General features: G+C 34.1%; 1 long non-coding RNA gene across 2 annotated transcripts; it reads right to left on the bottom strand.

The window, feature by feature from the left end:
- Positions 1-894: 894 nt before the first annotated feature.
- LOC131805966 (uncharacterized) lies at positions 895-26,947 on the bottom strand. 2 transcript variants are annotated; one of them, XR_009343916.1, is made up of 3 exons: positions 26,825-26,947; positions 22,912-23,102; positions 895-1,006 (listed from the first exon to the last, which is right to left on the bottom strand). It is a non-coding gene; the product is annotated as an uncharacterized LOC131805966 (long non-coding RNA). The 2 variants fall into 2 exon arrangements; XR_009343917.1 differs by having other exon boundaries at positions 22,912-23,119.
- Between the last annotated feature and the right edge of the window lie 309 nt (positions 26,948-27,256).

The raw sequence follows: 27,256 nt of genomic DNA on the forward strand, positions 1-27,256 counted from the left end.
CTCCAAATTTAGTACAGTTCGTACACTTAGTACACATTTCCAAAACTACCTTCATATATCAAATTTACTTTCACCTTGATTCTCATATCACGTAGTACCATTTCCAAAACCACCTTCATATATCAAATTTACTTTCTAACCTTGATTCTCATATCAAGTTTTTAGCTCTATCCGTTTACATAATTCAAAATGGTATCATTTTAGAAGTTTAGCATCATTTTGAATCATTCATTATTCAATCATCATTAGAACTTTTTGTAACCTTAAAGTTCGAGTTTCCAGAAACCCCTGGTTACGCCAATCCTGCACTCCATCAGTGACTCTCATTCAAAATTTCAAGTTTTAGTACATTTAAGTAATTTCCGCATCCTTTTAGTACGAATTTACAACCAGCCTTATCACATGCCTGCGTACAGAGACTGGCCCTCGTGCAAAATTTCAAGGTTTTCCCTTCAGCCGTTTAGTCTGGGCGCTGATTCTTAAAAAAAAATGTACAATATTTATATTTACATTGCGAACATTTACCAAGGGTGTTCCTTGTACAGATTTTCAGAATTCTAGCCATTACCTCAAAATAGTCTTAACTATTTACTGCACATTAGTTCTTTCAAGTGATAAGATATTTAGTAACGTCTATCACTTAACGTATCTTAGAGTACGAATTTCATTCCCTTATCTTAATTTCAATTAAATATAGATATGTATTTAGGATCTATTGATAGATTTTAAATATGAATTTTCAAAAATTATTTACCAAAAACAAATCTCTCAATACCATTCGTACAATCTTTGGTTGCTTTTGGTACTATTCGTCCAGTCTACTTCGAGTTTCTAAAAATTCCGTCTTATAGAATCGAGCAATCTGTCATCACTTTCCTCTTTCATTGACACATTCCCATTGAAAACAACGCCCAAAATCTTATATTTACACCCCAAAAAGAAAGTACTTACATTTTAAGAATATATGTATATTTCAAGTGTTTCACATAATGTCCTGGTAAATGATCTGCAACAAAACAAACAAAACTTATAAATATATAATTTCATTTGAGTTTCCAGATTTGTTTTTCGTGTTATCAAATAAAATGTCCCATTCATCTCTGAAGAATCTCGACCAGAGCGACTATAGCAGCGGTCACGCATTCAACAGATGAACTCGAAAATATTTTCCAAAGAATTTCCCTCGAAACAAAAATATATAAATAAAATGATTTTCATATGATCATGGCCCGAGGAAATTCATTGAGAAAATCTATTCACCAGAAACAGAGGCAATTAGTATCTGTATGCGAGGAAAGCATTTCACTTCATATACCGATTAAGAGGTATACAAATAAGTTCATATTTCGTCTTCGATTCATGCGCAAATATAAGTATGTATAATGCGTATGTGTGTGTGTGAACTTATTCGGCTCGCGAGTAAACAACACAGATCGCAAAAAAAAAAAAAAACACACCACAATATACCCATGTATTCTTTGCTGCTAATAAGACAAACAACTTGTTAAGACTCATTAGAGTAGATCATAACAACTTTTTCCGCATGATTTTCCATAAATAAAAAAAATATTTTTTTATTGTTTCAAAAAAGTCAAACTTCATTTTTTTCATTTTTTGTGTTATTAAAAATCACCGTTTACAGTTATAAACAAGCACTGTGAAAGAAGTGTTTTTGTTGTTGGAGAAAACATTTTTTTAATTTGTAAATATTTTTTTAAACACAATCCTAATTGCTTTCACACAATCCTTATCTAGAAACTCTTTGAATCACCTAGGCTTCTTCTGGAAAATTGTAGCCAACAAAAATACTCAAATTCAATTCAATATTTTAGGTGAACCCTGTAATCATGAATTCTCCTATATCTGTTTTAAATTATTGGACGTTACAATAATTTTGGAAAATCGCCAAAAATTATGGGAATTTTGAACAAACAAATAAACCTCTCTGCTTATGTATGTACATGTATGTTGATAGGTACACATTATATATATCTAGACATCATATTGAGTTTAGGAGCGTAGTACAGTGTACTCCATTGAACGGAAACAATCTGGAACTTTTTTAATTTTTAGTAAATATTATCCACTACACTTTATTATCCATTACAGTTTATTATCCACAACACTACATTTAGACCCGTGAACGAGTTCCGTTTCAGGCATTTAAGGCCATCTATAGATGTTCCCCGTCTACCTGTCTGGTGCGAACGATAATTCTTAAAAGATGTTCTGAATCGATTCAAAGTTTACTTCGCACACGAAGAGACAACATTCTTATAGAAAGCGAAATGTTTTACCGGTTATCCAAAAACATCGCACGCTCCAATATTTTTGTCAAATTTAATCCGGTATAAACAGGGACTTACCCCAGAAAAGTTCAAATTTTCAGAAAGGCCTATATTACAAACAAACATGTCAAACATCAAATATCGGTCCATTTTTTCGTGCCTTTCCCACAGAATCAATATTTTTAATAATAATAACCCTCGTAAAATTTAAAATAATTTCCAACCTTCTTTCAATTTAGCACGTTTTGGTATTTCTGTCAATATCGCAACTATTCAGTAGTTGGTCATGATTTTAAAATGTTTTGAATCCATAAAAAGAGAGTTCAACCTTTGCAAATCGGACCAACATTTCGAATATTTATAAATTGCATAAATAGTTTCCCTAACTTAGCGTTTTCCAATATTTTTACGAAATTGGATGAAGTGGGATAATAGGTTAATTTACTGGCACCTCCGCCACAAACGATAAAAAAAAATAAACCTGAATCTCATTTAAGGCAAGAAGAGTACCCACGTCATGCAAATTTCAAACAAGTAAAAAACACCTAAGTTCGGCAGGGCCAACATTTTAGTACCCTCCACCATTTTGAGGGATCTTGAACAATAAAAAAAAGTAAATATACCACTTTAATAAAAACCTTTATATGGTTAATATACGAAGACGTAGACCTGCATAAGTAATTTTTGTCATGTATCGATTCCGAACTTCAAATATAAATTTGAAACAATTCAGTTGAATAATGTCGCTATTATCAACAGATTTGAAACAATTACGGAGAATAATGTTGCTAATATCATAGAAATACCGAATATCGTTAATCTCTTCCAGCGGGTGACGTACTCAAAAAAAAAAAAAAAACTCCAGGTGTGGATTCTCAGACATTCCATTGAAACTTTTGGCTACAATCATCAAAATACTGAATATAGGAGGTACCGCTATATGGGGGGTGTACGATATCGTGGACTTATATAGGCAATTCTCTTCCAGAGGGCAAACTTTTCAGAAATAACTCCTCGTGGACCGATATAGCCCATCTTCGTGGACTGATATAGCCTGTACACAAAAAACGGATCTGTGCAAAATTATAGCTTCCTATCTTAATTCGTTTGACTCTAGTGTGATTACAACATACGGACGAACAGGTCTAAATCGTCTTAGATTTTTACGCTGATCAAGAATATATACTTTGTTAGGTCTAAATTATTATTTCGATGAGTTACAAACGGAATGACAAACTAAATATATCCTCTATGCTATGTATGGCAGAGGGTATAAAAATCCGATACTATTTCTTTTGACACCTCCCGTACAAAAGGTGATTTTAAAAATATAAGGATTCTGTATCGTCTAAATTTTTCGCATGTTAGTATTTTTGGTTGGTTTGGACAAGGCGGGAATACGAACTATTGGATTCACTGCCTTCGCACCTCCAATATCACCAAACGACATCAAATATAAAGCAGAAATCCGAAATTGTCACTCTTCTCGAATTCGAGTCGAGACTCCTTCGAGTGAAAAAAATAAACTGATTATACTTTGCGTGCTTTCTTGGTTTTCGAGTGGGAGTAAATTCTCTCGAAATCGATCATATTCTACTTTGACGAGCACTCTACGTATGTGAAATTTTTCAATTCAAAACTAGAACTAAGAATATTTGGTATTTTCAAGCTAAATTCTTTAAAAAACCAGTAAGGAAAGCTCAAATCGGGCGGGGCCGACTATATGATACCCTACACCACTATGCATAATTAGGAGAGCTCTCGTAAAAAGGTTTATACAGGGCATTTCAGAGCTGTATGAGATATTTGGTACAAAATCAAATCTATCTACTTCTACTATTTTACGAACTATAGCTATCTCTGAACCGGGTTTCTCCAAATTTGACGTATTAGCTTCTAGACTGAATTCGGTCTTATGTACGAAAATTCATGCCATTTGGGCTGATATGGCCATTTGATGCACAATTAACACGAAATCGGATGAAGAGATATGGGAGGCATATCCAAATCGGAACAGATTTTAATAAATTAAAATCAACTATTTTGGGCTTTATCTGATATCTGGTACCAAATATCATTCCTGTGGAGTGCATATTACGAATGTGAGGGACTTAAAGACCAAATCGGATGAAAGATATATATGGGAGCTATAGCTATATCTGAACCGATTTTTACTAAATTGGTGTACTTGCTTCTAAGCTGGTTTCTGTCGGATTTGCCAAATTGATGCTATTACGGCCATTTGGTGGTCAATCACCAAATCAAATTAAGATATATATGGGAGCTATATCCAATCTGAACCGATTTCGATAAATTTTAAACCGCTATTCCTGTGCTCCATCTAATACCTGGTACCAAATATCACGGTTGTGAGTGAATATTACGAATGTGAGGGACTAAAAACTAATCGGATGAAACATATATAAACGTTGTGGAGTGCATAGTAGGAATGTGAGGGACTTAAAGATCAAATCGGATGAAAGATATATGGGAGCTATAGCTATATCTGAACCGATTTTCACTAAATTTGATATACTTGCTTCTATACTAACTTTGGTCCGATGTACTAAAATTCAGTCCATTTGAACTTATATCGGCCATTTGGTGCACAATTAACCCGAAATCGGATGAAGATATATGGGAGCTATATCCAAATCTGAACCGATTTCGATAAAATTACCAACAGCTATTTCTGGTTGCTGTATCTTATATCTGGTACCAATATCCTTCTTTGGAGTGCAATATTACGAATGTGAGAGGCTTAAACACCAAATCGGATAAAACATATATATGGGAGCTATAGCTGTTTCTGAACCGATTTTCTTGTAATTTGTTGTATTTGCTTTAAGGCTAATCTCGGTCACATGTGTCAAATTCGGGCCATTTGGGCTAATATTGGCCATTTGGTGGTCAATTAACCCGAAATCGGATGAAGATATATATGGAAGCTATATCCAAATCTGAAGCGATTTCGATAAAATTTAAACAGCTATTTCTGTGCTCCATCTAATACCTGGTACCAAATATCACGGTTGTGGAGTGCATAGTAGGAATGTGAGGGACTTAAAGATCAAATCGGATGAAGATATATATGGGAGCTATAGCTATATCTGAACCGATTTTCTCCAAATTTAATATACTTGCTTCTAGGCCGAACTCGGTGGGTGTGCCAAAATTCAGGTCATTTGGACTGATAGTGGGACATTTGGTGTACATTTAACCCGAAATCGGATGAAGATATATATGGGAGCTATATCTAAATTTGATCCGATTCTCAATTTCAATAGGGTTCGTCCTTGGGCCAAAAAAATATTGTTTGGAAAATTTCATCGCATCGGATAATAATGCGACCTGCATTTTGTTCACAAGAATGCATGGACAGACGGACGGACGGACGGACGGACGGACGGACAGACGGACTGACATGCATAAATCGACTCAGAAAGTGATTCTATGAAGGTTCTCAAAAGTAACTATGGGTCTATCTCGTTCCTTCTCCATGTTACAAACAAATGCACAAAGACATAATACCCTTACCACTATGTGGTGTAGGGTATAAATATGGGTGCTTGTGCCCCCTGTGCCCCCACCTTGTCTACGTCCGTCATAAATACGAACTCACAGATCAGCAAACATAATAATAGTTTCCACTCAATCCCAGCATTTCGAGTCCCACTCTTATTTTTTAAAACAGCAGTAACATGAGAGCTCTCGTACATGAAAAAGTGAAAAGTAAACTTCGCGTGAAACTCGCACTCACCGAGCACTCCGCTAGTGAGTAGAGTTCACTCGCGAGTAAAAACGAGCAAATCTGACCAATTATAGACTCTGTTTCAATATAGTCTCTATCGGTTAATTTCTTCAGGGAAGATAAATCTTCAACTGATAAATCTAAAAAAATAACTTTTTAAATTGAATATTGAAGTTATATTCTTCACCTTCCCAAAATTTGTATCCACTGCAAAGGTGTTGCTTCTTCTGCGAGAGCATGGTAACATCATATACGGTCGGAATTAAGTAGAGTGCACTGTACATAATTTACATATGAACGTATATTTATACGTGCATCTACATTTACTAAAGCTTAATGCACATAGTGTTTTCATTTGATAAACAATTAAATTGAAACAATTCATCAAATAATTGAAAATTCTTTGAATTCTAAAATTGGACGAATTGATGCCAAATTACAGGCGACAAGCGAGCAATTGCATGCGCCTATTTTTCTTCTAGATTACCGTTGTATGCACAATGGCATGTACATATGTAAACACGCATGTATGCAGCATCAGTCGATCGATGATAATGAATTACAAACGGAAATGTTAAAATAAAAAAAATTAAACATTTCAAAAATAAACAAAGGACGAGTAACATATATTGTAGAAATTTAATATATTTTTGGCAATGCTGCTATTTTTGTTTCCATGGGTCGCATACATATTTGAGTTGATTTGAATTCAAATAAATAAATCCCCCCTTAACTCCTTATAGACTGAAATCAACAACTGATGCTGCTGCACAGTAACAATTTGGTAGTCATATGTGTCATTTTCATCAATTACTAGTAATGACAATTACGAACCCACAAAAAATACGAAAACGCGCCTCCAGATGCGCGTACACGCGCGATATAAATGTTCGTAAAACTAGCTGCCCACCAAACCAAGCTGTCCCTGTTCGATCAGACTTTGAACCGTAAGTCAGATGAATTTTTACGATTTTGGATGCGGGTTCGATCCTACTTCTGACCGAAAGTTATATAGAGTTGTTGACGTGTTGTGGAACCAAAGGGTCGGATGAAATTCTGAAGTTTTAGTCGACTTTCGAACCGACCGCCGTCAAGTTTCAACTATCTCTGAACACTAATTGTCGAAGGCATTTTTTGTCATACTATGAATATTCGACAACACAAATCAGTTAAGAACCAGTAAAGAAGTCTTAAAGTCGGGCGGGGCCGACTTTATGATACCCTACACCACTTTGCTAATTTAGTAGAGTTCCGCATAACAATTAAAAGTTTTTATGGGAGAATTCAATCATACACGCTATGATTATAATTATAATTTAAAGTTCAAAGGAGTAAATATGCCGAAGCATTTGTATCTTTTAAATTCGAACTTGTATTGCCCATTTGGTGCACAATAAATTTGAAATCGGATAAAAATATATATGGGAGCTATATCCAAATCGGAACCGATCTCGATAAAATTTGGCAAAGATATTTCTGAGCTGTATTTGATATATTTCCCTGAATATCGTTGTTACGGAGTGCATATTACGGCTGTGGGTAACAAATATGACAAATCGGAATGAACAGTATATATGGGAGCTATAGCTATATCTGAACCGATCTTCACCAAATTTGAAATACTAGCTTCTAGACTCAATTCGGTCGTAAGTGCCAAATTTCATCCAATTTGGGCAAACATTAGATGTTTGGTGCACAATCAAAGGTAAATCGGACGAAGTTATATATAGGAGCTATACCCAAATCTGAACCGATCTCGATAAAATTTAGCAAAAGTATTTCTGAGCTGTATTTGATATATTTCCCAAAATATTGTTTCACAGAGTGCATATTACGGCTGCGCAGGACAAAAATAACAATCGGATGAACAATATACACTGGTGGCCAAAACTAAAGCGACTTAAATCGCAAAGACAATAAATGTCCTGTAACTTTTACAAAAATAAACAAATCGTAATTATTTTCCAGGGTTTAATTCACTTTTAAGAAACTAAAAATAAAAATACAAAATAATTTTGAACGAAAAATAATATGTGGAAAACTAAAATGACCCAATTTTTGCTTGGTCAAAACTAAAGCAACTTTTGATTTTTTATTTTAAAATAATTAAATTTTGGCTAGTAGTCGATAGCATCACCATTATTTTTGATAGCAGCTGCACACCTACAAGGCATCGAATCTATAACACGATCAATTTGATCCTTGGGTGTGCTTTCCCAGGCACCCCGAATTCTTTAGAAAATGTTGTGCTTATTTATTTCCGAATCTCGCTTGATCTTCCTATCTACGATACTCCAAAGGTTTTCTATGGAGTTTAGGTCAGGTGATTGTGCCGGCCATGACAAAACATCAATTTTTGACTCCCGCAACCAATACTTGACAAGTTTTGATACAAGTTTGGGATCATTGTCATGCTGAAACACCCAAATCAGCCGAATATCTTACTCAGCGTAAGGGAACAACGTGATGTCCAACACATCTTTGTAAACAAACCGATCCAAAACTTCCTTTATTTATAGATAGGCCCATCTAGGGTTCGTCCAATAGGGTTCGTCCTTGGGCCAAACAAATGATTTGTGCAAAATTTCATCTAGATAGGGCAATAAATGCGAACTGTACTTTGTTTACAAAAATACATGGACAGACGGACGGACGGACGGACATGCATAACTCGATTCAGAATGTGATTCTATGCAGATCATCAAAAGGAACTATGGGTCTATCTCGTTTCATTTTGCCTGTTACAAACAAATGCACAAAGACATAATACCCTGACCACCTTGTGGTGTAGGGTATAAAAAGCGGGTCGAATTTATGATACCCTATACCACCGTGTACATTTAGTTGAGCTACCAATTACAACTATACGTTTATTTTGGGAATTAATGTGAAGTAGATCGTTCCAATTATGATCCTTTCTTGATTGAGTATTGTAGCTTTAGAAAGTCATAACTTGATATTAGAGAGAACAAATAATGGATCGATAAAGACCCGATCCTCTCGTACCAAACAATATTACTATAGAGTGCATTACATGATTTTGAGAAGGGCTATATTGAAAATATATATTGGTCCTAAGATTTATGGGAACCTAGTTGTAACAAATGACGTATTTGATTCCAAGATAAATTCAGTTGAATGTGCAAAAATCCATCCAATTAAGGTTGGTATTACGGAATTGGATGAAGATATATCCAAATCAGAACCGATCTTGATGAAATGGCAGAGGTATTTCTGAGCTGTATCTTATTTCTGGTATCAAATATTATTGTTGTGGAGTACATCTTACGAATGTAATGTACATACATAAAAAGGAAATCGGACGAAACATATTTAATAAATATAATAGGAATCATATACATAGTATCTAGATAGTCCGTCTGTCCATGTTAATTTGTAATCACGCTACAGGTCGCAATTATGGCCTGATGGGGATAGGGTCAAAATAGAACTCTATTGTTTTTGGAGATGATCGCAAATTTTGCATGAAATTAGAGTTTAGGACTGGGCAGAAGCCTACCAATTGGGAAGTCACTGGAAAAAATTTGTGGGTAAAATAAACTATAACATTGATGTCAAAAAATACGAAAATGTCCACTAAACCGCGATCACTTCTAACCATTGCAGTGATCCCGATAGCCAAAATATGGGATATATAGCAAAATAGGTACAATATATATGTAACCGAAATATATCTTAGTTATTCTCATTATAAGTCAAAGACCGTTGCACTGATTTTCACAGTTCTCGTCGATTCGGAATGGTCTCTTCCCCACAAAGGATAAAATCTAAGAAAATCGCGTAAAAAATGACAATAAAAGTGAATATTTTTTGTACATTTTTTCAATTTGACTTACAATTTTGAATTGTACAGTTTCTAAAGTTTTTTACCACCCGCAACACTATGTTTGGAGGATATAATATACAGGTCGCAATTATCGTCCGATCTTCACAAAATTTTGCATGGTGGTAGGGTTTGGGTCAGAAGTAAAGCCTTTTGTTTTTGAAGATGTACATAAAGGGGCTCAAATGGACCCAAAAAATGAACAGAGTTAAGGGGAGGAAAGAAGTCTAGCATTTTGAATGACCATTGTATTATATTTATCTGTAAAATGGACCACAACTTTCGCGTGAAATTGGTTTGAATACCAAAAAAACACGAGGGAACGCGTGAATATTGGGCAATTGTCAACGATCAAAAAACTAAGGGTAACATATGGACAGGACTGTATGGTTTTTTTTTTTAAACGAAATATTCCAGAATGGATTTGGACATAAGGGGGCTTTCAACATATTGTAAAATTGTAGGGTACCACATGGTCGGCCCCGCATGGCTGTACCCTTTGCTTATTTATTTTATTTTTGCAAAATTGAAAATTTGAACTTTGAGATTAAATTCCTCGGCATCGAATGAATCGGATTTAATAGATTTTCATTGGTGTTACCTTTGTCCGATCAAAATTTGCAAACATTTTACATTTAATATTAATAATATCAGGCACAATCATTTTCAGCCGTTCTTAAAGTTCAAAAATTTAAATCAGAAGTCATTCGTATCGTTAATCTTATTCAATTCTAATTAACGAAATACCTTTGAAATTAGTCAAAATCTAGTTATTGGCATTTGAAAGAAATCAGGTTTTGACTCATACTAGTTCCAAATAACACCATTTGTATGGCTTACTAACATTTTCTGACATAGGTTCTATGTGAGTGGACATCTTTGTGGGACCACCCAGGTTACCGTGTGTGTTCTATGCTGTTGAACCAGAATTCAGAATTCAAGCATTCGAATTGTGTCGTATCTTTGTTTTGCACTTTGTTTTTGCCTTTTTTAGTATCTTTAGCTTTATTCACATTGTTGTTGCTTGATTTTTGTGTTTTTGTCATTTGTTTACGATCGTCATGGCTGGCGTTGGCGCCATCGAAATCAACACTGGGCGAATAAATTAAAATTATTTACGAAATTTGTTTATCATCAATGACAGATAGCATCGAGCTCAGTATGAAATTTAAATTGGGCGAATTCATTTAGTCTTAGTCCACACATTCCAATGAATTAATTTTTCTTCTAATCAGATTAACGGTTCTTCGCATATCTCCCGATAGATATTTACAGAGTCATGCCTTTCGAGTGGCTGGTTCATAGATAAATGGTATATAAATACTATTCTCTTTGTTTAAACATATAATGGAAATTTGAGTATTACTGCAAAATTGTTATCGCTTGCCAGTGATATTAGCTATTGTTAATAAATAATAGAACAGAAACTATTTTTATAAATATAATTTTGATCATTGAGAGATATGCTCTTTTAGGATACTACACATTGTGTGAAAAGAACTCCTCGTGAATACATTCCAAAACTGGGAAAACTAATTATTTTTTGTTATTTTGAAATTTTAATAAAGCAATATAAAACATATGTAAGTTGAATAATTTGGTTTGTAAATATTCATTATTTGGAACTAAAAACGATAACTTTCGAACACGATTTTATGTGTGGGACTTGGGGATCCTTATATTTATAAATGTATTAAAAGTCTCAAAACTCCTTTTATTTTTACCCGAGTCCCGGTGTGGAGTGAGAGGAGTGAATTGAAGAAAAAATAACAGCTACTTAAGAGAGGAAGTACGGTGATGATCTTTATTACACAATTTACAAATATTTTTTATGTAAATTTACTGAGAGGTATTGACTCAGATACGAAGGCCAGACTGTCGGCTTTGCTACACCTCGAAAAAAGAAGAATTATATCTATGTACACTTTAACAAAACTTTCCTCTCTAATAACCAGTTAAAAAGTTGAAAAGTCAAGCAGGCCGACTATATAATACTCAACACCACTAGTGGAGCTACCCGTAACAAATAAACGTTAATATTGTAAATTTATATGAAGTAGATCATACCAACTATCATAATTTTTTTGAATGAGTATTATAGCTTGAAATCAGTTTTAATTTGAAATCAGAAGAAACTAATATATTAGAGGTATATCCAATTCTAAATCAATATATTTGAATTTATATCGGAGCAGTAGATATGTAGGGATCGAGTTTCACCAAACGGAAAAATTCGGTTGAATATGCAAAAATTCATCCAATTTTGGCTGATATTACATATTTGGTGCACAATAACCGTGAAATCGGATGAAGATATCGAGTGGAAACTATATCCAAATCTGAACCGAGAAATTTGGAAGAGGTATTTCTGAGCTGTATCTGCTATTTGGTACAAAATATCATTTTTTTACGAAATGGAGTGTTTCTAAGCTGAATTCAGTTGTATGTGCCAAAATCCACTCTATTTGGGCTGATATTAAATATTGGCGCACAATAAACTATATATCAAGTTCTATCTAAATCGGATCCGAGAGGTATTTCTGGGCTGTATCTGATATCTGATACCATATATCATTATTGTGGGGTGCATATTACGAATGTGGGACACTTTAACACCAAATCGGAAGAAACATATCTATACATACTTGCTTCTAGAATGAATTAGGTTAGGTGTACCGTGATACTTCCTATATGGACGAATATTACACATATATATATATATAAGAGCTATATCTAAATTTGGACTGATTCTAATCAATTACAATATGGTCCTTGGGTCTTAAAAATGATTCGTGGGAAATTTTATTTCAGTCGGACAATAAATGCAACCAGTACCAAAAATCCACGAACAGACGTGCGGATATCCATAAATCGCCTGAGAATGTGATTCTATGAAGATCATCAAAACGAATTATGTGTCTATTTCGTTTCCTTCTGCATGTTACAAACAAATGCACAAAGACTTAATACCCTTTACCACTGTGTGGCGTAGGGTATAAAATGGAATAGTATGATTGCATGAGACTACCATCTAACTTCTACAATGGCTCTTAACGGACATCAGACCTTTGTGTTCAACATTTAACCACATGGGGCCGTGCTACTTATGGCCTCTCAAAATATCCTTTTTGGATCTGCAAGAAAATGTGGTGTTACATTTTCAATTTTCAAATTTTAGTTTGAGTTTTAGTTAATTTGATTTGAGAATATCTGGAGTTTGTAGCCAATGTTATTTGAGTAGGGAGTTTTCCCGTACCTTGAAAACCATTTGTTTTTGACTTGACTTTTGTCTTAGTATCTGAAAAACAACTGATACCTCATTACATGTAAACACTGCTGTAATGTATTACATAGCTTATAGAATATCGATAATAGTTTCTTTCATCCAGAAAATTGAGAAAATTTCGTTTCCGTTTTCTTTTCTAGCAAATTTTCCTTCTGGAGCAATCCAATATCACTGATTTAAATGACGTGATATAGTTTTGTGATTTTTATTATCTATCGAATTATCTAGTTTCATTTTTTACTTTATATTTACTATAGTGTTCATCTTGATTAATTCATTTTCTAGTTCATCTGTAACATCATAGCGCGAATTTTAAAAAGTTCAAGAATTGATATAATTTATTGAATTTTCATATCTATTTATGGTTTATACAACAAAACTTGACAATATTATAAACAAAAATATTTCAAAGAAACTGGCCCCAGAGACAAATAATTTAGATATAAAGCCATAAATGTATTGCCATTGTTCCAGCTGGACTGATACTATTGACCAATAATCAATCAAACCACAGCAATTCATTGCGGGAGACAATTAGTCTCTACTTCTTATCACAAAACAATGAAAATTGATAACAAAGTTAAACACTTTTGGCCGAGATATGCAAATACACATATTCACACAAATGTCAAGTTCATATGACTACAATGAGACCGAAGTACTGAATCCTCTTCGTCAGCATGAATTTGAACAAGCGAAATTTTGGGTGGGAAATTATTTCTCAAAAGAACAAACAAAAATTGGCATTTGATTTTGTTGCAAAGAACTTCAAATAAACTGAAAAAAAAAACAAATCTCATAATATTTTGTTTCGAGAAAAATTGATTGAAATTTAACTTCCCGAATTAAAACATTAAGGAGGAAAAAAGTCGGGTTGTGCCAACTTTATGATATTCAACATCACTATGAATATATGTTAGAGTCACCTGTAGCAAATAAACGTTCGTACAGGTAATTTAATTTAAGTTAAGTAATTGCAAATTAAGGCCTTAGAGCGGGTTATTCTATGAAAACTATGAAGCGCCCTTTATGTATCATTCCTATCAAATTAAAGGGAAATATATATCGGAGATATATTCAAATCTGATCCGATCTCGAAAAAACTGCGTAATGCTTTTTTAGGATGTACCTAATATTTTGTATCGATAATTCCTGTTATTGAGTGTATAATACGGGAGATTTATATATAAATCGAATAAAACATTTGTATAGGATCTATTGCTAAATCTTAACCGTGGGAGCCATATCCTAATCTGAACCGATTTCGTCAAAACTTGTCAAGGGCATTAATCGGCTGCATCTGATATCTTACGGATTACTACGGAGGACTTAAATATGAAATCGGATGGAACATATATATGGAAGCTATAGCTATATCTGAAGCTATTTTCACCAAATTTGGCATACTTACTTATAAGCTAAATTCGTCATGAATTTGACATAGCATTACTTTGTCCATTATTTGTAATGAGTTAATATACAGGAAAACGTTCGCAAGTCCCTTTATCCTAATATCGTTTTTGTTTCTTTTCGTACTTCGAGAAAGTACAGAACGAAACTATTAACAACGTTTCATAAAGTTTATAATCGTACTTTGCAAAATCCTGTATATCGAGTGGCTCTGTTATATGGGAAACGTGGACCTATATAGACAATGTTCAAAATGACAAAGTTAATATATCGTTCATAGTATGGTGGGGAGTATAAAAATCGATTTTATAATCTGTTGGCAAAACAATATGTAAGAAATCCAAAATATTATTTAATAGCCGAAAGACGAAATGGATATAAAGAGGTTGAATTTTCCCTTTTGAAAGTAAAAATTTAAATGTTTTAAAATCCGCTGAAAATTTTTTGCTATTTATACCTAGTTTAGATAACAAATTGATTAATTAAAATGTTTTAATTGAGAGAGAAAAATCTCTCAACAAAATTTATTGAATAATTTTTAATGCGGAAGATATCGTTCAAACTTAGAGAAGGAGAGAGAACGGCAGCAGATGCCAAACCTCTATTAGATGAAACGTCAAGGTAGAAAAAAAATATTGATGAAAACAGGACATGTTTTGTGACTACAACTGTTTACTATTGGGTTCTATAAGTTCAGCTACGCAACTGATTCCTTTCCGAAAGCTATGATTGTCAGTTTGGGCATTTTCTGTGGGATATTAAAAAAATATTAGTTTGTAACGTTTACCTGCTTTTTATGCTAATAAGTACGCGTTAGACTTCCGGCACTTCTCTCATTTAAATGAGACTTTTTATACCCTACACAACATAGTGGTAAGGGTATTATGTCTTTGTACATTTGTTTGTAACATAGAGAAGGAATCGATATAGACCTTTTGAGGATCTGCATAGAATCGCATTCTGAGTCGATTTATGCATGTCAGTCCGTCTGTCCGTCCGTATGTCCATGTATTTTTGCGAACAAAGTGCACATTTAGATCGCATTTATTATCCGATTCAGATGAAATTTTCCAAGCAATATTTGTTTGGCCCAAGGACGAACCCTATTAAAATTGGTGATAATCAGATCAGATTTAGATAGCTCCCATATATATTTAACCTATTAAGGGTTAATTGTGCACCAAATGGCCAATATAAGTCCAAATGGTAAGTTCCACCGAATTCAGTCTAGAAGCAAGAACGTGAAATTTGGAGAAAATCGGTTCAAATATAATACCTGTATCAACATTTATCTCCCATATGGCTCCCATATATATCTTTATCCGATATCTGGTTTATTGTGCACCAATAATGTCAAAAAGACCTGAATTTTGGTACATCCGACCGAATTCGGTCTAGAGGCAAGTAAAATCTATTCAGAAGGGGATATGCCTTCCATGTATTAGTTCCCTCTGAAACCAAACTAGGTAGGTATGACCTATTGCAAATAATTTCTTTTGATACGAGAGCTCTACTAAATATGCATAGTGGTGTAGGGTATAATGTAGTCGGCCCGCCCGACTTTTGACTTTTCCTTACTGGTTTTCAGAAATGTTATTTGCTCCCATTTTTCTCCTAGTTGGCTTTCTGACTTTTGGTTTAGAGCAATATCGCACATATTTGATCGATGCCATTTAATATCAAAGTTTTATCAGAAAACCCTTCCAACAGTCCTTTGCAAACAAAAACATCTAAAAAAAGCCAATTGCAAACAAAATCATTGAATTTACATTAAAAAGCGATGCCAGTTGTTATACCTTCACCTGATGTAAATTTCTTCGGCATTCTGAGAAAATGGTTTCTCTTTCGACAGAGAAGTACTCTGTCATTTGGATTGAAGAGAATGACGTCAATCTATAATGCTTTCATCTAAAAAAAAAATCTAATAGCAACATGTCTGCACAACAGGACATATTGATTTTACGATAAGAACAAACGTTTTGTTTTCGATAAGAATGAAAGAAATTGGACAGGTTAAAACCAAGTTAAGATTAGCCGGTGAACAACGTGGAGTTGCAAAGATTGTTTATCTCTAGAAATATTGACGCCCACCAACAGCCCCTTATACACATATTAAGGAAAGTTTTCAGATTGCAATGGCAGCAAAATCGAAATCAGTCAAGTTCAATGTAAAGATTTATTTATGTTTTCGATTGTTAAAATGTTGTAAATCTAGATTCTTCAATTCAAATTGGCTGATAGGGAGTCATAGAGTATACTCTTAGCAGACCATCGTTGGTTGGTTTCCAAGATATTAAAGAGGAATTGGTTTAAAAAGGGACGATTAATTAAAGATTGCAGCGTGTACAGTAGACGTCCAGTTAGTTCATCACGGTCAACACTTTTCGATTTTTTTTTTTCATTTTATTATCCTCAATCAAATAATAATAAATGTCTGATCGATTATTCGATATGTTTGTCCTTGTGGGCTAAGTTCTGGTTAACACACTTATGAATATATGAATATATCTCAGCGATATATAGAAGACTCCGTGATAAAATTTTTCGATGCAGACACTATTCTACCGTTTCTGTTCTTTTCCCAATTTTTTTTCTGTCAAACTAGTTATTTCGTTTCTGACGTATATATGTATTATATGTCGATTAAATAATAATTTCTTGCTAATCAATTCCAATGTCGTTACGTCCCATTGTATCCACGTAAATGTTTTGTTTTACAATTTTCGTTACATCAACAATACTAAGATTTACTATGACGTTACAGTTTGCTCGTTCTCTTAACTTTTGAACATTTTAAAAATATCTAGAAATAAATTAGTTAACTTTTATTAGATTTTTCGGCAACAGAAAAAAATGGAAATCCCACTACTGCAAAATGTAATGTAGAAATGCGGATAGTAATGGGAAATAGGGATCGATTTTCGCTAATCTAGATTTTTTTATCCTATACAACAACAGTGACCATAATATCAAATTTAAGGATTTCAACTGTCTAATTTCCCCCATTACTAAATTTAGTTCCTTCTCTCAATCACAGGCAGCAATTTGGCGTCCTAATCAAGTTGAAGAATTTCAGCTCTATTCCTTCACCCAATACCAAATTAAGTACTATTCAGTGCTTTTAGTAGAATTCGTGCACTTTTAGTACCTTTTTAGCCTTATCACATGCCTACGCACTAAGACTGACCATTCTGCGAAATTTCAAGACTCTAGTTTCAGCCGTTTCGTCTGTGCTCTTTTATATGTAGACTATGGAGGTAAACAGGGTATATGGCTTGGATGCCAAATGTCGACAATTACACTGGGACACAAATTGGAGATTAAGAAAGCCAGAGGGGACCAATGATGAATCTGGTCACAAGGATGGCCCGATAAATTCGTTGTTTAAAGTCAATCACTAAGTCCACACCAAGTTAGCTTCAATAACCGTAAATAACAAAAACATCGCATATTGCAGGTTGGCTTTTAAAAAAATTGTCACTCTATAAAGTGGAAACTTGACCCATGACAAAAGTTTCCTTGGGTTTTCAAAGTTCTTAGCGGTGGCCTTCATCTGGAGATGACAAACACACAATCACAATATTAATTATTTTGCTTTTCCGATATCCACAAAAAGGCTAATTGTTTTCAAATTCTTTTTCAGTGAATAATATTTTTTGGCTACAAAAAAGGTCATTTTGAAATTCAATCACAAATTGACAGCAAAATTGGTAGTCAGATGGGCTCATTGTGTGACCTGTTCATGGGACAAGCTTACAATTACGAAAATACATCCAAACTTGGTTTCCAAATTTATAGGATTTATTAAAATTATTGATGTTCAAAGAGCTGAATATCGAAAATTCAACTATGGAAATTCGAGGTGACATGAAGGATTGGCCGATTTCCACAATTTATTAATTTGTTGATTTTAGTCGATTAATTCTTTTAAAAAATTTACACATTTTAACCAACTTTAAAACGTAATATTTGTTTATTCAATGTCACTGTCACTTTCCAAACCATAAGTTTTCACTTTAGAATCGCAAACAGGACTTACAATAAAAAATCACTTGCTTAAAATGTTAAATTGATTTGTATTTTTTATTTATTTGCACACACACTTTTCATTTATTTGTTTTCCTTTTCTATTCGACCGTTTAGTTTTCGAACAAAATACCGCGTCCATTGAATGCCGCGCCAACATTAACCGTAGCAATGAACTTTTGGTAACAAATTCCTACCAATTTATTCTGTTGAAGAGTTTGCCGGACAAGCTGCGCATTCGGCGCAGCCACCAACGTCGTCATCCTCCTCTAAAAAAACATCAATCAGGCCATCGGGCTCGGTGCAGTTTGAGAAGCAAAAGCTTTTCATGTTGCACGTGTGTGTTTGTGTGTGTTAGTTTTGTTCAAAACATTGTGCAGACTCTGCACAGATGGGGTGGAAGCTTTTTAGGGGCTCGCACGCCATTCATTTAGTACACTTTCCCACATTGCCATTTGTTGTAGGGACAATGTAACCTACACTACACCCTAAATTACAGCCACTCACACACACACATATCCTTTTGGAGTAGGAAGGTAATCGCAATCTTATCACACATGTCCCAGTGGGCTTTGTAATGAATGAATAATTGAAGCGACTAGAGTGAACAATCAGATCAGACATTGGCCTACAACTAATTCATGCAAAACCCCTTTGGATTAATTTTCCAAGAACAAGACATTAATTTATTAACAATTTAATACGAAATATACTGCGGTAATATCTATTCGAAAGGAAAAGTTAGACAGTTTAATAAAGGTTAGCCTTTAACTATTTCCTAGAAAAAAACTGACAGAAGCGTGATAATTACCTATATTATCGAAGAATTTTGAATTAAAACTTGTATTGAATTGAGCATAGGCTTGTTTGAATTGCAAACCGAGGAATCTGATCGTTATTAATATTTAACGATTGATCAGTATAAATTTCTAAAATGTCCGTCCGTCTGTGAAAATCAATCTTGCTCCGAACGAAAAGAAATAGGTTGGGTAAGTTCCGCAGGACTTTGGTATTGAAAATGAACCAAGCCTTTGTATAGCCCCCATAAACTGTTCGAACAGAATAGAAAAGTTGCCGTAAATTGAAAGTATGTGTTTCTGTCATGTAAGGGATTTTTTTGCATAGAACTCTCAATATGAGTACCTCCAGATATTCTGTATTTCAAGTAGTCGAACTCTATGCCACCCACAAATGTTTTCGAAAAATTGAGACATTTATTAACTGGCTTATTAACGATCTAGTTTACTACGTAACCAACTAACTATAAATACTCATATAAATGTCTTATAACCCCTTTCCAGCAAGAGTTTAATGCAAATACCGGCGGTGAAATAGCTGAAGTTCTAAAGATTTTTTCAGGCAATATAGCCTGTCAATAGAGCTGGAAGGTGACCAGTGCTGGAGTGGACCATATTTCTAACACGAATGTTATAAAATGAAAAAAAACGCATAGCATTCACAGTTATCTTAATACCAAAATTCATTATACCAGTTCTATTCCCATGAATTTATTACCATTTAGTTCTTTAGAATGAGCTGTTTCTATACTAATTTTCAATATTGTACGTTTTTCCATTCACTTAAAACCAATTTGTACTAAATTTTGTACCATTTAGTACATTTCTTACACTCAATACTCATTTCCAAAACCATACCCTTATTTCAACCCCATTTTCTAATTTTTTTTATCCAAATTTATTGCATTTTTGTACTTTGCTACACTTATTGTTCGAATTTCCATAAAAACTTTGGTTCATCAATTCTACACAACGTCAAAGAACCTCATATCAGCTCCACTCATTATCTTCCCTTAATATTAAATTTAATACCATTTAGTACTTTTCGTACTTTTTGCACTGATTCAATCCATTCAAAATCCACCTTCATATATCTAAGCTACCTCATCGCCAATTTTAGCCATATCGGGAAAGCCGTTCTTGAGTTAAAAATAGTGTAACTAACCCGAATCTCAATATAATTTGACAAAATTTACTTTTACACCAAATTCCGTCACACCTTCAATAGTTCATTGAAATTGGCGGTACATACCGTGTTCGGTGAGTCAAATATGTGAAATCGGCCGAGAATTTATATGGGAGCTATATCCAAATCTTAACCGATTTCTAATTCATTTGTCAAATCTATTATTGTAAACAAATTTCGCCTCAGATTCTGAATTTCATTGGAATCGGACATACATATCATATTTGGTGCATAACATACATGAAATCGGCCGAAGTTTAAATATGTGGGAGTTATGCTCAAACCTTTACCGATTTCAATATAATTTGGCAAATTTATTTTCTGATAAAATCCCGCCAATCATTCCAAATTTCATTAAAATAGAACATACACATCGTGGTTGGTGCATCAAATAAACGAAATCGATCGAAAATATATATGGGAGCTATATTCAAATCTGAACCGATTTCAATATAATTTGACAAATGTATGTTCGTTTCAAATTCCGTTACATATTCCAAATTTCATTGAATTCCGAAAATGTATATTTGAGCTACATCCAAATCTGAACCGATTTCAATATAATTGAGCAAAAAAAATTTTAGACAAATTCCACCACACATTTCAAATGTCATTGAAATGTGGCGTACAAAGCGTGTTTAATGCATCAGATACATGAAATCGGCCGAAAATATTTATGGGAGCTATATCCAAATCTGAACCGAAAAACTTATTTTTGTTTCAAATTCCGTTACGCCTTCCAAATGTGGAGACTGTATTTGTAATCGATCAATAGATATGTGGATATAAAATCTAAATTTTTGGGAGGCACCACCGATTCCGATGGAATATCTTCAGTTCCAAGTGGAATTTCAAAAATTTATATATCCTTTGTTACTTTCTGGCGATGTTGCAGTATACATGGAATTTTTCTGAAAAATCTGTTCAGCGGTTTTCGAGTCCATAATTACAAACAAACATATAAGCATTTATCTCTTTTATAAATATAGATGTCACATATTACTTTACACACTCTTAAAAAACATAGTTTTTAATTTTTTAAGGTTTCACTAATTAATGCATAAAACTGACTGTTTTTTTTTTCTTTTGCATTCTTTAATTCTATAATTGTTAGCTAAAATATTATGAGGAAAATTTTTCAATTTTTTTTTTTAAAAAAGCCAAAAAAAAAATACTAACTAGATAACATGACAAATCAGAATTTTAATAACAAAATCCTACAAATATCTACATGCAGGCGCACCAGGGACCTCTAACCCTGCAAGCAGAAAATATCCCGGAAATCACTTAGAAGTCACACCTAAGCAATAGAAATCATCGTGGTTGATATCGCTTTCTTACCGCGAAAGTTACATCCTTTCAGAAAAAATGAATCATGCCCGCGATAGCTTTAAGCGTGACTAAATAGCATATACAGCTATACTTCTAATAATCGGGTAAGTCAATTTCCTGACAGTTATTGAAAGTGAAAAAAAATATTTTTTTACTCCAGACTTAAGCAACTATTCTTTTTTATTGTTATTGGTACTTTTCCAATGTACGCTTGCTTGGAACTTATACTAATTAGCTGAAATACTCGCACATCATTTTCTTCGTTTTTAAAATGTGATGTCTGGCTTAGGAATCGAACCCAGTTGTTCGAAGAGCAAAGCTGGCTCTGCGCCACAGTATCTTATATTCCTCAACAAGAATAAAGTCTTTTTTTTTTGTTCACTTCGTAAGAAATGGTTAACTATCGATGCACACGCGACACCTTATTTTATCTTCCTTGGCGCCACTACGTACTAACTCCGTGACTTTGGGAGAGTCGCTGGAGGTCACTTTTATGATCGGAAAATACGCTCATATTCCAGCTTTTCAATCGCGAAGCAGAATTAAAAAAGCATAAGAATTTTAAATTTACCGATTTTTCGGTAAATCGAAAAATGAGTTTTAGAATTATACTACTGTGGGGTTAGACCCCACACATGCGTATTTGGAGGAGTTACAAACGGAATGTTAATATATATGGCGGAGGGTATGAAATGGGCGAAGTGATCTGCCAAATATTTTATGGTAATCGAATTATTTGTGGACTTAAGGTGTGTTCGAAAATTTGATAAATCGTTCAATTACTTCTCAAATTAGCTACCTCCAATGCACGTTTTCTTCTCACATGGTTTATGTTCATATTGGGTTCGGCATTGTTTGTATTTTTTTACAATGTTACACAAAAATTTAGATAATTTGGTTGATTTATGTAATGAGATTCAAAGTTGCTCAATGTATAGCTATGTACTTTTGTACCCATATTGATTTTTTTCCACTTGCTGCCACCACTTACCATTTCATTTGAAGTCATCCAACACGAACTTGTTTTAAAAAAAATCACAATCCTGTTGTTTCTTTTCTTATTTTCAAACTCAAAACACGTTGTATTCAATTCAATTCAGTTATTCATTTAATTTTGTTTTAAGCAATATTAAATTGACGATTGATGATGATTTCTAGGTAATGATCGATGCTGCCGCAGATCTACGAAACATACAAAGCTAAAGACACAATCGGAAAATTGAAATAACTTTTTGGTCTTTTTGTTGTTAATATTTATGAATTAATGGCGTTTCAAGCACGGGTAATGTACAAATGTGGATAAGACGGAACGACGATTCCACTTTAGATCGAAAACAAAACAAAAACTACAACAACAACAATATTTTTTAAGTGATAATTAAAATATTATCTCCAAAACCGGTTTCACATTTTTTTAAATTTACTTCGAATTCTCTCTCTCTCTCTCTCTCTCTTTATTTTGTTTTATTCCTTCATCTTGTTTTTTCGATTTACTGTTTTCTTTACACTTTTGTTGTTTTGCACAGCCGCAAATAGAGAGGCGACAGAGCTCGCGTTTGGAGGTTTGCCAACAAAACAAATGCGAATAATGGAGAAGTTAGCGAAAGACGTTACTGAAATTGAAGAGCAGAATAAAAACCACAAATAGCCACAACCAATGAAGCTTGGATGCGTGTGATCGATCGACGGGCGGGTAATGGTATGAGGATTGTGGGACTACCATGACGTTTTGGGGAAATCCCAGACTAGATATGTATGTAATTACTAATGTACGAATAGCTTAACCCCTTCTTTACCAGTTTTTTATGAATCACAAACACGACGGCACGAACATACCATGAGAGGCAAGGGAAACTCAAAATCTTCTATCGCCTAATAGGAAAAAAAATTGTCCGACCAGCCAAAATTGTAGCAGCAAAACATTTGAAGGCAAATGTGTCACTTTTAACATTACTAGTAATGAAAACTATATACCCTCTGCGTTTTAGGTAAATCAGATATAATGACACTTACATAACTTTTGCATTACCAGTAGGACAAAAAAAATAATGAGTTATGTCTATGACATTAACTATAACTACTAAAACTATAACTAATTATTATACCTGACTTTTGCGGGATCAATAAAAGTAAATATGAATATGTAACTTTTTTGGGGACAAATCCTTAAATATTGGCGTTTCATTTACATTCTCGCACTGTTAAGACCTGTGAAAATCTTAAATATTTTTGCAAGGTAGTTGTCAAATCTTGCGTTAAGTAGTGGTCAGTTTTATCGAAATACAGTAACTATAGCTAAACGTAGTCATTCGAAAAACCTAAATAAGAGAAACCGTAACCTCCATCTTTTAACTTTAGCAAAATGTCAACTTTTCGATTTTGTGAAATTTGTTTAAAAAATATGTTCGATTTTGGCTTTTCAAACCAAAATCAACCAACGTCTTTATCGATTAAAAGTCTTATGTGCAGCTTTGCCAATATTTAATTAATTAAATCTTTAATATGTCCGTCAATAAATGGAGAGTCCATACTAAAACACGATCATCGCTGCATGTTTTTGTTATACCCTACACCATAGTATGGAAGGTATGTTAAGTTTGCCCTTTCGTTTGTAACACTTCGAAATATACATTTTAGAAATTCTTGATCTGCATAAAAATCTATGTCGATTTAGAGATGTCCGTCCATCTGTCCGTATGTGGAAATCACTCTAGCATCCGAACGAAATGAAGTAAGTCGATAAAATTTTACTCAAATTTATATTATGTCTGCCTTGTAGATCCATGTTTTGTTATAGCCCCGACATAACGATACCTCCCGATATTCGGTATATTGGTGATTTAAATGCTTCAAATTTGGTATTTGAAGTTCGTTATGAATACTACAGTCTGAGACAGAAAATTGTCTGTGCAAGTTCGCGTCTTCGTATAGCCCCGATATAACGGTACCTGCCGATATTCAGTATTTTGATTATTTTAGCGACATTATTCACCGGAATTATTTCAAATTTTCCATTTGAAGTTCATAATGGATAGTACAGCCTATGATAGAAAATTGTCTGTGCAGGTCCGATTCTTCGTATAGCCCTCTAATAACGGTACCTCCCGATATTCGGTATTTTGACGATTTTAGCGACATTATGCACTGGAATTGTTTCAAATTTAATGGATGATGGATACTACAGCCTATGACAGAAAATTGTCTGTGCAGGTCCACGTTTTGGTATAACCCTCATGTAATGGTACCTCCCTATATTCGGTATTTTGCTGATATTATTAACCGATTTTAAGTTTCGCATTTGAATATTGTAATGGCTTATAACAAAAGTTGCCTATGCAGGTCCACGTCGTTGTATAGACCCCAATATAACGGCTACATTCTGTATTTTTAAGATTTTAACAGAATTTTTAACGGATTTTATTTTTTGAAAATTGCCAAACTCGTTCCAAATGGTGAAGGGTATTCAAAGATCGGCCCGGCCGAACTTACAGCTTTTTTACTTGTTTTAAAGTCGAAAGTGTCATTTATATCAAAATCGATTAATCGAAGTTCACAAACTAAGACTCTTACCACAATTCAGACCAAAAGAAAATACTAATTACAAATAGGGTTAGCAAGGCACGGGAAATCTATAGTTGCTTTTGATCACTAAAGGTCGATTAATGCTCTGTTCCAGAACCTGCAAGAATCTACTAGTTTTGCAATTTATTTCAACAGCAAAAAGGAAAAAATCGGTTATCGTATAGAGCACTGATTTATCGAATTTTAGTGGCCAGAAAAAAGACTACTAATTTCGTGCGATTTATCCTTGTCAATGTTATCTGTGTAATACAATTTGAAATGAGTATTTTTGCTATGCAAATACGGAATAGGTACATCTGGAAGGAGGTACATCCATAAAATGGGAAATCCGTACTCTTCTTGCAGTATTATATACGACAACGAATTTTACCATGATCAAAATATAAATGTATATTTAATGAAGTCTTCAACGCATATTTCGTTTCTGTTTTTAAAAAAGGAATGACTACATAAAGTCTACTCTCAAGTCTAAGATTGAAAACGGTCTATTTATATTTAGTGTCAGTAGGCACTTGTTCGTACCCGTCGGGACACTTAATGACCAAGGTGTTAAGATCTCGACGATGTGATCATCACCGTCGTCTCCTCTATGCATGTTTGCTCATACACATGTAGGTACGTCAATATGAATACATACGTACAATTCTTGACAGGGGTACGGAATTTTTGCCTCTCTAATGCTGATTGTTGGGCCAAGCAAAGTTAGCGATAAGAGCTACGCTTAAACAGTTTAACGGGAATAAATTTTAAAAATAAAACTATCGGATTTTCCCATAGATTTGGTTTGGTTTGATTTAATTTTTATTTTAGTTTATTTTTTCCCCTTAAGTGAGAGAGGCCCTTGATGTGTTTTTATTTTATTTGTTGTTTTCCTCTGCCTATCACAAATAATTAAATTCCGTTATGCGAATATGTATTTGGACTTGTGGTACATATATATCGGTATTATTTCAAATGTATGCAATTTGTTGAGGTTCACAGTGATCTGTCACCCCTCATTCCCTCTTGATTTGTACTTGTTTTTTCTTCGTTTCTTAATATTTCGAATAATCCAGAGCCGACGAAATTCACAAAATTTGAATACACAACACGCACACGGACACACACTCTCTATTCTGCCATCGCCATAAATAATAACAAAATAATCGTGCAAATAATAATGCAAGACGACACACTCGCACACCCACTAAACGAAAGAAAAAATGTCGTTTGGTCGAGACGTGCTGGCGAGGGCGGGCGGTCAATTATTATCGGGAGGGCAAATGTGTACATATGTACGCGCTATATTGCTTCACATGAGTGAGGAGGAGTACGTTACGCACAATGAACCCGACGATATTGAGTATGCCGCTTTCTACAACGATTACCACGAACGTTAAACAATGACTAACAACATTGGCCCAATGTGGGTAACAGCGACTGTGACAGATGTCAAACTGAGTCCATGGCTCCACATTTAACTGGTATAAAGAGGCGATCATTTCTCTCTGACTGTCTTGTTGCTCGAGACGGCGCGAGTGCAAATTTCTCTCTACACACATTCATTTAACTCTCCAAAAGCGATTGGCTACGGTCTACAATTGTTTTTGTTTTGGGGGTTTCCATTTTCTATAGCTGGTTGTAAACATCGGCGCCAAGCGAGAATGCGGGTAAGCTGGCGGTTCTCTTTTTGCCAAATAGTCGAATTGATTGGATGCAGAGGTTCCCAAACTAGTTGAACTAGTTATATTGAGTACAGCCAAAAGTGAGCTTCG

The sequence above is a fragment of the Musca domestica genome, unplaced genomic scaffold (genome assembly GCF_030504385.1).
Source record: "Musca domestica strain aabys unplaced genomic scaffold, Musca_domestica.polishedcontigs.V.1.1 68, whole genome shotgun sequence".
Classification (NCBI taxonomy): domain Eukaryota; kingdom Metazoa; phylum Arthropoda; class Insecta; order Diptera; family Muscidae; genus Musca; species Musca domestica.